The sequence below is a fragment of the Sturnira hondurensis genome, unplaced genomic scaffold (genome assembly GCF_014824575.4).
Source record: "Sturnira hondurensis isolate 20B ecotype Veracruz unplaced genomic scaffold, ASM1482457v3 Scaffold0000925, whole genome shotgun sequence".
NCBI classification, from domain to species: domain Eukaryota; kingdom Metazoa; phylum Chordata; class Mammalia; order Chiroptera; family Phyllostomidae; genus Sturnira; species Sturnira hondurensis.
The window spans coordinates 198,719-209,499 of NW_028073556.1; the positions used below are offsets into that span (position 1 = coordinate 198,719).

Consider the following 10,781-nt stretch of genomic DNA (forward strand, 5'->3'; position numbering starts at 1 on the left):
ATGTGCCTGTTTTTATGCCAGTACCAGGCTGATTTGATTACAGTGACCTTAAAATACAGTTTGGTGTCAGATATTGTGATTCTTCATAATTTGCTCTTTTTTCTCAAAATTGCAGCTGCTATTTGGGGTCATTTATGGTTGAATATAAAATTTTTAAGTGTAAAAGGTAAAAGATTTATGCGATCTGAAGAGTCACATGGAGGGTTTGGAACAGGGGAATGGGATGAGGAAAGGGGGGGAAAAGGTACAGAGAATAAGTAGCATAGATGGTATGCTACTAGAAAATAAATGGGAGTAAGGCAAGAGTAGTATGGGAAATATAGAATCTAAAGAACTTGAGACATGTTGACATAAACTAAAGGGAGGGGGAATGGTGGGGGAGGGGAAGTGCAGGAGGGAGGGGAGGTGCACGATGGAGGGGAATAAAGGGGAGCAAAACAGGACAACTGTAATGGCATAATCAATAAAATATATTAAAAAAATGTGAAGTGTTTGTTCTGTGTCTGTAAAATATGTCACGGGTACCTTAATAGGTATTGCACTGAATCTGTAAGTTGCTTTGGGTAGTATCAACATTTTTTTTCTGTATTAACTTTTAAAACTTATTTATTTAATTGTTCAAGTACGATTTTCTGTCTTGTACTCCCATCCCAGTCTACCCGCCCTGTGCTCCCCACCTTCCTCCCATTTACACTCCCCCTTAATTTTTGTCCATGTGTCCTTTATACTAGTTCCTGTCAATCCTTTTCCTTTCCCCCTGAAATTCCCTCCCCTCTCTTCTCTGGTCATTGTCAGCCTGTTCTCTATTTCAGTGTCTTTGGTTATATTTTATTTGCTTGTTTGTTTTGTTGTTTAGGTTACTTGTAAAGGGCATTTTTTAAATGCTAGTTCTTCTGATCCATGGACACGGTACATTTTTCCATTTGTTTGTATCTTCCTTGATTTCTTTCTTAAGTGTTGTGTAGTTTCTTAAGTGTTGTGTAGTTCTAACCATACCATTCTTTCACCTCCTTGGTTAGGTTTATTCCTAGGTATTTTATTTTTCTTTTTGCTAAATCAAATGGGGTTTTTCTTTCTTTCTTTATGCTCCTGCTGTTTCATTGTTGGTATACAAAAATGCCTTGTATTTCTGGTTATTGACTTTGTATATCGCTGTTTTGCCAAATTCCTTTATTATGTCAAGCAGTCTTTTGGTGGAGTTTATAGGATTTTCTATGTACACTATCATTTCATCTGCAAACAAGGACAGTTTTCTTTCCTCCTTTCTGATTTGGCTGCCTTTTATGTCCTTTTCTTGTCTGATCACTGTGGCTAGGGCTCCCAATACTATATTGAATAGAAGTGGTGAAAGTGGACAAACTTGTCTTGTTCGTGATGTTAGTGGAAAAGATTTTAGTTTTTGCCCATTGAGTATGATGTTGGCTTTAAGTCTCTCATATATGTCCTTTTATGTTGAGGAATGCTCCCTCTATTCCCACTTTACCGAGGGTTTTTATCATAAATGAGTGCTGTACCTTTCAGATGCTTTTTCCACATTTATTGATATGATCATGTGATTTTTGTCTCTGGTTTTTGTTTATGTGAGATATTACATTTATTGATTTGTGAATATTGTACTGACCTTACATCCCTGGGGCGAATCCCATTTGGTAATGGTGTATGATCTTTTTAATGTCTTGCTGGATGCGGTTTGCCAATATTTTGTTGAGGATTTTAGTGTCTACTTTCATAAGCAATATTGGCATGAAGTTTTCTTTTTATTGTTGTTGTGTCTTTATCTGGTTTTAGGATTAGGGTTATGATTGCTTCATAAAAAAAGTTTGGGAGCCTTCCATCATTTTGGATTTTTTGGAATAGCCTGTGATGAAGAGGGGTTAGTTCTTCCTTAAATGCCTTGTAGAATTCTCGTGTAAAACCATCTGGTCCAGGGCTTTAGTGTGTCCCGAGTTTTTTTTACTACTGTTAAAATTTTATGAGCTGTTATTGGCGTGTACAGGCTTTCTGCTTCTTCTTCATTCAGTTTTAGAAGGTTATGTTTTTCTAGAAATTTGTCCATTTCACCTAGGTTTTCAAATTTCTTGGCATACAGTTCTTTTCAGTAATTTCTTACCATGCTTTGTATTTCTATGGTATCAGTTGTAATCTCTCCTCTTTCATTTCTGATTGTGTTTATTTCGGTCTTTTATCATGTTTTTCTTGATGAGCCTCTTTAAAGGCTTGTTGATTTTGTTTATCTTTTAAAAGAACCAGCTCCTGGATTCATTGATCCTTAGAATTGTGCTTTTAGTCTCCATGTCATTTAATTCTGCTCTGATCTTGGTAATTTCCTTCCTTCTACTTGCTCTGGGCTGTCTCTGTTGTTGTTCCTCGAGTTCTTGGAGGCGTCGGGTTAGGTTGTTTGTGTGAAATGTTTCTATTTTCTTTAGGTAAGCCTGTATCGCTATGAACTACTCTCTCAGGACTACTTTCACTGTGTCCCATAAGTTTTTGATTGTTGTGAGTTCATTTTCATTTGTTGCCGGAAACTTTTTTATTTCTTCCCTTATTTCTATCTTTACCCATTCATTGTTTAATAGCATACGATTCAGTCTCCATGATTTTCGGTGTTTTTGTTTTTTTCCTGTGGTGTTAGTTTCCAATTTCAATCCCTTGTGATCAGAGAAAATGGTTGGTATGATTTCTATCTTCCTAAATTTGTTGAGTCTTGTCTTGTGCCCTATCATGTGTTCTATCTTGGAAAATATTCCATGTGCATTTGAAAAGAATGTGTATTTAGCTTCTTTAGGATGAAGGGCTCTCTATATATCAATTAGGTCCATTTCATCTAGAGTGTCATTTAATGCTGCAATATCTTTGTTGATATTTTGTTTGGAAGATCTGTCCATTTTTGACAGTGTGGTGTTAAAATCCCATACTATAATTGTGTTGCTGTCAATATCTTTCTTGAGGTCCTCTAGGATTTTCTTTATATATTTGGGTGCTCCTATGTTGGGTGCATATATATTTACGATGTTAATGTCTTCTTGGTGGATTCTTCCCTTGAGCAATATGAACTGGCCTTCTGGGTCTCTCTTTATGGCACTTCTTTTGAAGTCAATTGTGTCTGATATGAGAATTGCTACCCCAGCTTTTTCTTCTTGTCCATTTGCTTGAAAAATTTGTTTCCATCCTTTCACTTTTAGTCTGTGGTGGTGTTTTGACCTGAGGTGGGTCTCTTGTCGGCAGCATATGTGAGGGTCATGCTTTCTTATCCATTTAGCTATTCTGTGTCTTTTAATTGGTGCATTTAATCCATTTACATTTAAGGTTATTATTGAAAGGTACTTATTCATTGCCATTTATGTACCTGCGTTCCTCTCCGTCTCTCTCTTTTCCTTCCTTTCCTTAAAGCACCCCTTTTAGTAATTCTTGTAGAGCTGGTTTGGTGGAAGTGTATTCTTTCAGACTTCTTTTGTCTTGGAAGCTCTTTATTTGGCCTTCTATCTTGATTGAGAGCCGTGCTGGGTACAGTAGCCTTGGTTGTAGGCCTCTGTTTCTCATTACTTGGAATATTTCTTGTCATTCTGTTCTTGCTTGGAATGTTTCCATTGAGAAGTCAGTAGCCAACCTTATTGGGACCCCCTTGTATGTTATTTCCTTTTTCTCCCTTGCTGCCTTTAGGATTCTCTCTTTGTCTTGGAGGTTTGCCATTTTAATGATGATGTGTCTTGCAGTAGGTCTCTTTGGGTTCCACCTGCTGGGGACTGTCTGTGATTCCTGGATCCGTGCAACTTTATCTCTCGTCAACTTAGGAAAATTTTCTGTTATTACTCTTTCAAGTAGGCTTTCTATCCCTTGTTCCTCTTCCTCTCCTTCTGGTATTCCTATTATTCGGATATTATTACGTTTCATGTTGTCTTGCATTTCTCTTAAATTCTCTTCATGTTTTTCTGATTCTCTTTTCCCTTACTTGGTCCGTCTGGGAGATATTTTCTATCCTGTCTTCAATCTCACTTATGCGATCTTTCGCCATATCGATTCTATTCTTCATACCTTCTACTGTGTTCTTTAGTTCATAAATTGTATTCTTCATTTCCTCTTGTCCTTTGCTGATGGTTTCTATTTCCTTTTTCATGTTGGTATAGTTTACAGAGAGTTCATTGTAGCTCCCCTGTAGTTTCTGGTAGCTTGTTGTAAGCTCTTTGAATTTCCTGATAACCAGTGCTTTGAATTCCACATCTGATAGTTGACTTGCCTCTATTTCATCTAACATTCTTTATGAGGCTTCCTCCTTTTCTTTCATTTGGGGATTGCTTCTTTGTCTTCCCATTGTTTGTGATACTCTTCTTGTTGTCCTCTGCTTCTTAAACTGATCTGTTCTGGTTCGCTGGGTTTATGGTGTGAACTTCTGTGGTAGGATACCTGTGAAAGTCAGTGGTGCAGTCTCCTGCAGGTATCTTGGTGTTCTCCGCTTCCACCTACTCCTTTCTTTATTGTGCATGTGTGATCAGTTGGGGGGGAGGCAAAATGGTTTATGATAGCAGAAGATTATTTTATGTTATTTACAGACACAGTGGGCAGAGAAGAAATAGACAATCTTTAGGCTATGTATAGAGTTAACCATGCTCTTCAACCCAGCTTATCACTTTTAGGAAAGGGTGGTCATAAGTTAAGTGTCTTGTTAAGAAGGGGGGGCCTGTGAGTTGTATCTAGAAAGCAGTGTGGTTGTGGGTTGTCAGATTTGAGGTAAGGTGACAGTACAGGTTAGTAACTGGGTGCAGCGCGTCAGTAAATAGCGTAATAGAATTCAGGCACCTGCAAGGTGGTCTAAGGTCTGAGAGATGTGTTATGAAGTAGTACTGTTGTACAGAATAGCTCTTATTTACAATAATATTAGAGCAACACTCACGTGATAGATTCTACGTGATCTGTCTAAATGGGGGTTATAGAGCTTGGGTAGTATAGCAAAGGAAAGCACGTGAAATATAGAAAATCAGCAAAACACCGTGGAAGAAAGAGCAGTGGGGATCTGTCAGGTAGTATAGTATACCCAGCCAGGAATAAAAAACCTGTACAGAAAGAGGTGGGATACAAAGACAGTCTTAAAATAAAAAAAGGAGTAAGAGTAATGCAAATAAAAGTAATACACCTAAAAGAAAACTAAGCAATACACAAACAAACAATCCAACACACACAGACATACACACACACACACACACTCAAAAGTCAGGAGAAAAGGGGAATAAGTGGAAAATTTGGGAAGAACAGAAGGACTAAAACCGGACAAAAAGGAAAAGAAATGAAGGACAGAGTATTGAAAGATAGAGCAACAATACAGTTTACAAGATATAAGATTAATTACAAAAGAGGTTGAGGGAGAAAAAAAAGGGGGGGAAGGGAAAACACACACACACACACACACACACACACACTAGAGAAGGAAAAAAAAAAGGAAGCACCCTTCCTTTGTTGGTTTCAAACTGTCCAAACCGGTTTTTCTGGTTGCGGTGTCTCTGAGGGCAGGTAGGTAGGCCCGGGAGAGCAGGCTGCTGATTGGTCTGTGGTCGCGCACAGCCCTGGGAGGCTGCCTGTGTCCCATGGTATCTCCTCAGTCCCCTGGCGGGACCCAGGAGTTCCCGCCCCTCCCTGGATGGCTGCTGGGTGGGTGGGCCTCGAGGCAAGCTTAGGCCTTAGAGCCACTCAGTTCACTTTCCAATAGAGACTCTCCACAAAGCCTGTCTCTCAGCCCAGCCCAATCCCAAAAGACCAGCGATGACAGTGTCCTTCTTAAATCCCTCCGGCTGGTGGCCTGGCACGCTGGCGACCTCAGAGTTTGCAGTTGCCACCCTTTACGTTAACTTAAGCCCACAGGTCTCTGCCCGGTATTAACCTGCCTGCCTAGATGGGGAGGGGGGAGTCAGTTCTCTCCCATGGAGTCTGTTGCCCGCCCACAGGGTACCGGGCCTGCGGCGTTCACTCCATCACAGCGCCACGGCCCTGGATTCAGACGGGGCTTCTGTTTCCCACTGATGGTGCCGGCCCCCACTGCTCGCGAATTCTGTTGGTACTCACGCTCCGCTGGAGCTCGCCTGCCCTGGGCATGCCCAGGCGCAGCCTGCAGCCTAGGAGGCCATGGGCGAGCAGCTGCTTTTGTCCTCACTCGCCTTCTGGAGTCCTCCCCGACCTGCAGCTGTCTGGTTCCACTGTCACACTCTCTGGTCTCTTATCTCCATAAATGTTGGGGAACTGTTGGTTGATTATGCTGTTCTTCCGTAGATCCACCTGGATATTCCACCAGATGCAGGAGAGCTGGGTTCCCTCAGTGCTACTCTGTCGCCATCTTAACTCCCGCCCCCTGTATATAATTTTGATAAAATTTAAAAAAATGGTAACATTTGGTGGGTGAACATTAAGGGTGTTATGGTAAGTAAAATAAACAAGTCACCAAATGACAAATACACCATGATCCCACTTACATGAAGTATCTAATGTAGTCAAATTTATAGAAACAAAGTAGACTGGTGATTACCAGGGGCTGGGGGCTGGGTGGAGGATGTTATTTAATGGGTATAGAGTGACAGAGCTGCAAGATGGAAAAGTTCTGAAGATCTTTCCAAAACAGTATCAATATACTTCATAGTAGTGAAGTAGATGCTTAAAAATGGTTAATACAGTGAATATTACATCACATGTTTTTTTCTATAATGAAAAAAATGGGAATATTTGAAAGAGAAGTAAACCTAATCTGACTTGAAAAAGAATGAAATTCTATGTTTGATAAGGTCCATAAACTCTCTCTTTTACTATAGCTGCCTAGTTCTGATGTTAATATTGTCCAGTTTCATTGATCTGAAACTCAGTCTGCATTTTATCCTATCATTTGTTTCTTCTTTATTCATTCCCATCTCATGTTTCAGAAACTCTTATTTCTAGATACTGATCCATTGAAAAACAGCAATTTTCCCCAACCTTATGCTATAAGGGTAGATTGTATGGAGAGAAGACTATTAAAAATGGCCATGAAAGGGAGGTGAATTTTTTATATGAGAAAGTAGGGTATGATATACTACTATGTATAACTACACAATATCCCTTTGGAGGTAATGAAATAAATTTTTTTCACTCACCGTCTGTCTGCCTTTGCAAGTAAGTATATTTTCTTGCTTGTATATTCTCCTTCTTGCTGCAGGCACATGTGTAATTCCCCAATAATGTTAGTGTATAAGAGATTATGCTGCTAGTTACAATCATGATATGATGTCTTGACTTATGTTTATATCACCACCACCATCATCATCATCATCATCTTGCAAGTGTAAAGAATTGAATAACCAGATAGTTTTCACTTTTAAGGTAAATAGTGCAACACAAATATTTAACACCACTATCATCCAGAATAATTAGTTCTTTCTTATTTTCTTAGTGGCCATAAGTTCAGCCACATCCCAGTTGGGTGGATAAATGGAAGGGGGAAATCACTCAATTGTGTCTGAGTTTGTGTTTCTGGGACTCACCCACTCATGGGAGATCCAACTTTTCCTCCTGGTATTTTCCTCTGTGCTCTATGTGGCAAGCATGACTGGAAACATCCTCATTATGTTTTCTGTGATCACTGATCTTCATTTACACACCCCCATGTACTTCCTACTGGCCAGTCTCTCGTTGACGTGGGAATCTGCTCCATTAGTGGCCCCAAGATGATTGATGACCTCTTCAGACAGCATAAAATTATCTCTTTTGGGGGCTGTATTGCTCAGATCTTCTTCATCTACTTCCTTGGTCTTTCAGAGATAATGCTACTCATCACCATGGCCTTTGACAGACATGTGGCCATTTGCAAGCCATTCCACTACCTGACCATTATGAGCCCACGGATGTGTATTTTGTTTACAGCTCCTGCCTGCGCATTTGGTATTAGTCACTCATTGTTCCAACTAGAACTTATTGTTAGCATAAGAGCACTTATGCCCTTCTGTGGTGCTAATATACTGGACAGCTTTTACTGTGACCTTCCTCGGCTCCTCAGACTGGCCTGTACAGACACCTAGAGATTGCAGTTCATAGTCATTGCCAACAATGGGGTAATTTGTGTTGTCTCTTTCTTTGTACTCCTCATTGGCTACATTGTCATCCTGTTTACTGTTTGGAAACACTCCTCAGGTGGTTCATCCAAGGCCCTCTCCACTTTGTCAGCTCACATCACTGTGGTCCTTTTGTTCTTTGTACCAATCATGTTTATCTATACTTGGCCACATCCGGATTCCCAGATGGACAAGTTTCTTTCACCCTCTGATGCTGTGCTCACTCCTTTTTTAAATCCAGTCATCTACACATTTAGGAATAAGGAGATGAAGGCAGCAATAAAGAGATCTTTCAGACAATTAGTGATTTTTAGAAAGATTTCATAAATAATGTTATAAGGTCATATCATCATGTAGTCCATATCTAAATTTTAGTGTTGTTTTGGCAGTGTATCAGTAATTGATTTGCATCACCACACTTTTTAAGACTCTTGTTATTTTTTAAGGGGAATGAATATTTGAAGAAATAAAACTTTAATTCAAAAGTTATGTTGATTCATATCGGGTAGCACATATGTGTACTAATTATAGTAATCTTCTCCTTGTTGATTCCTGAGTTTCTCCTTTCTCTGAAGATTTTTCAGTTATTATTGTCTTTCAGTTTACCAATATATTTTCTCATACTCTGTCTCTAGAGGCAACCAAGATGCTAATTATTCACTTGCAACTGTTAGTCACAGGTTTTGAACAATAATGCCTTTTTTTCCTTTGGTGAGATGGAAAACATTTATACCTCATTGTTATTCAAGCCCATTATAAGCATCAACTTCCTTTTTCTGGTTTAGAAAAGAGAGTTATTTTGTTGAGCAGAAGAGTTTCCTCTTCAGATCCTTCAAATAGTTATGAACAACTTGATTTTAGACGAGAGGAGTAGTAATCTCTCATTTCATTCTGTTCTGCCTTTGTGCTCCCTTTCTTGCTGTTCTTTCTCTCATATAAATGACCATGATCACTCAACATTTTTTTCTATTTGTGATGTAAACCCTTCTGGGAAGAACTTTGAAAAGCCAAACTAATGATAAGCATTGGTTTCCACTACCTGCATATGCATATTCAGAATATAGTAGTTCATTCTCTCATTCATCTGTCCCACAAATTATTATTTATCTCTTCTATATATGTGGGATTGTGCTTCCTGTACATCTGAAATTGTTTTTAGGAGTACATGGAAGCATCCAAAATGTGTGGCTGGAATAAATATAGTTGGAGAAAGATATGAATGAAATATTTGCTGTACAAACTTACTGGAGCTTTTGCAGTGCTTTGTGAAAAATCAAGTGTGAGATTGCCAGTGCTGACTGAATGCCATAAGCCCAATATAGCCTCTTTTCTTCTTTAGTTACATCTAAACAATCTTGAAAAATCATATATGAGTAAAAACTACCCAAGTCAAGAAAACTAAAGGTAACAAAAACACTGGCATATTGTAGAAGGGAATCAAAACTTGAAGAAACAATGCATAAGCAGGTGATGTTCTTTTTCAAGAAAATCTCTTGTCTTTTTTTCTCTTGGCCTTTTCTGATAACTCATTCAGTTTCCAAATGCAAATGTATGATACATGATACATGCAGTTTTCATGGTACATGCAGAAAAAAATCCTAAGAGACAATCAGGACTTCTGCCCATAGAACTGGGAAATGGGTTCCAGAACACTAGAGAGTGTGGAATATATATGTGTATATATTCTAGATTCTTTTTCCTCTCTCTGCCAAATTCCAGAGTAGCTATAGTGTCAGAGCTATGACAGTAAAGTGGGTAGCTAAAAGTCTTTTTAGGACCCCATTATTTTGGAGAAACTATTTTGAGAGATGGTCCCTGTGGTATGAAGCGTGTGAGTGAAATTCCCAAATATTTTTTTGCCTCTTTTTTCTTGCCACATTCCTGCAGGGACAGAACCCTTTTGTGGAGCTGCAACTCTGCATAATTGAGGCAGCTAAAACTCCAAGAGAAATCACATATTTCCAGGTGAATGATGAAAAAGGGCCCTGCAAGATGAAGAGTGAGTGTAGATTCTTGGAGAGGGGAGAACTGGGGAAAAAGATGACCTAGTCTGGTGTATGCACCATCATGACACACCCAGGGCTAGTTCCTGAGCTGGTTCCTGAGCTGTGCATGCATGGGACAAACCCAGAGAAACATAGCAACACTTTTGAAAACTTATCTACCAATGAGTGTCACATGTAGGGCAGACTCAGAGCAACAGAGAAAAGGCTGTGAAAACAGAACTGGCATTGCAACTACTACCAACAGAAGCTGCAACAGAACTGATATGAACCTAAATCATTGCCTATGAAAAGAGAACAACACAATTTTGCAGAGAATTTTAACATTAGGTATTTTGTAAACCTAGAGTTTCACAAAATAATTTTCAAAATGTTCAAGATAAAATCTAAAATTAATTGATATAAAAGAATCAGGAAATGTGACAAATTCCTAAAAAAAAGACAATCAACAGGTGCCAAGTGTAAGATTGCCAAGATGCAAGAATTTGTAGAAAAATACTTCTATTATTTATTTATTTGTTTGTTTGTTTTTTGTTTGTTTAATTGTTCTTCAGTTAGTGTTGCCCTTATTTGCCCCCATTACTTCCCTCTGCCTTTTCCACTCTCCTCCCATATTCTATCCTCCCCCTTCCCCTATTGCCTTTGTCCATGGGTCCTTTATAAATATCCCTTGGCTTGTGCCTTCCCTATCTTTCCCCTTATATTTCCCTCCTCGCAC

General features: G+C 39.1%; 1 pseudogene; it reads left to right on the forward strand.

The window, feature by feature from the left end:
• Positions 1-7,440: 7,440 nt before the first annotated feature.
• LOC118994674 (olfactory receptor 4F3/4F16/4F29-like) lies at positions 7,441-8,414 on the forward strand (annotated as a pseudogene).
• Positions 8,415-10,781: the final 2,367 nt, after the last annotated feature.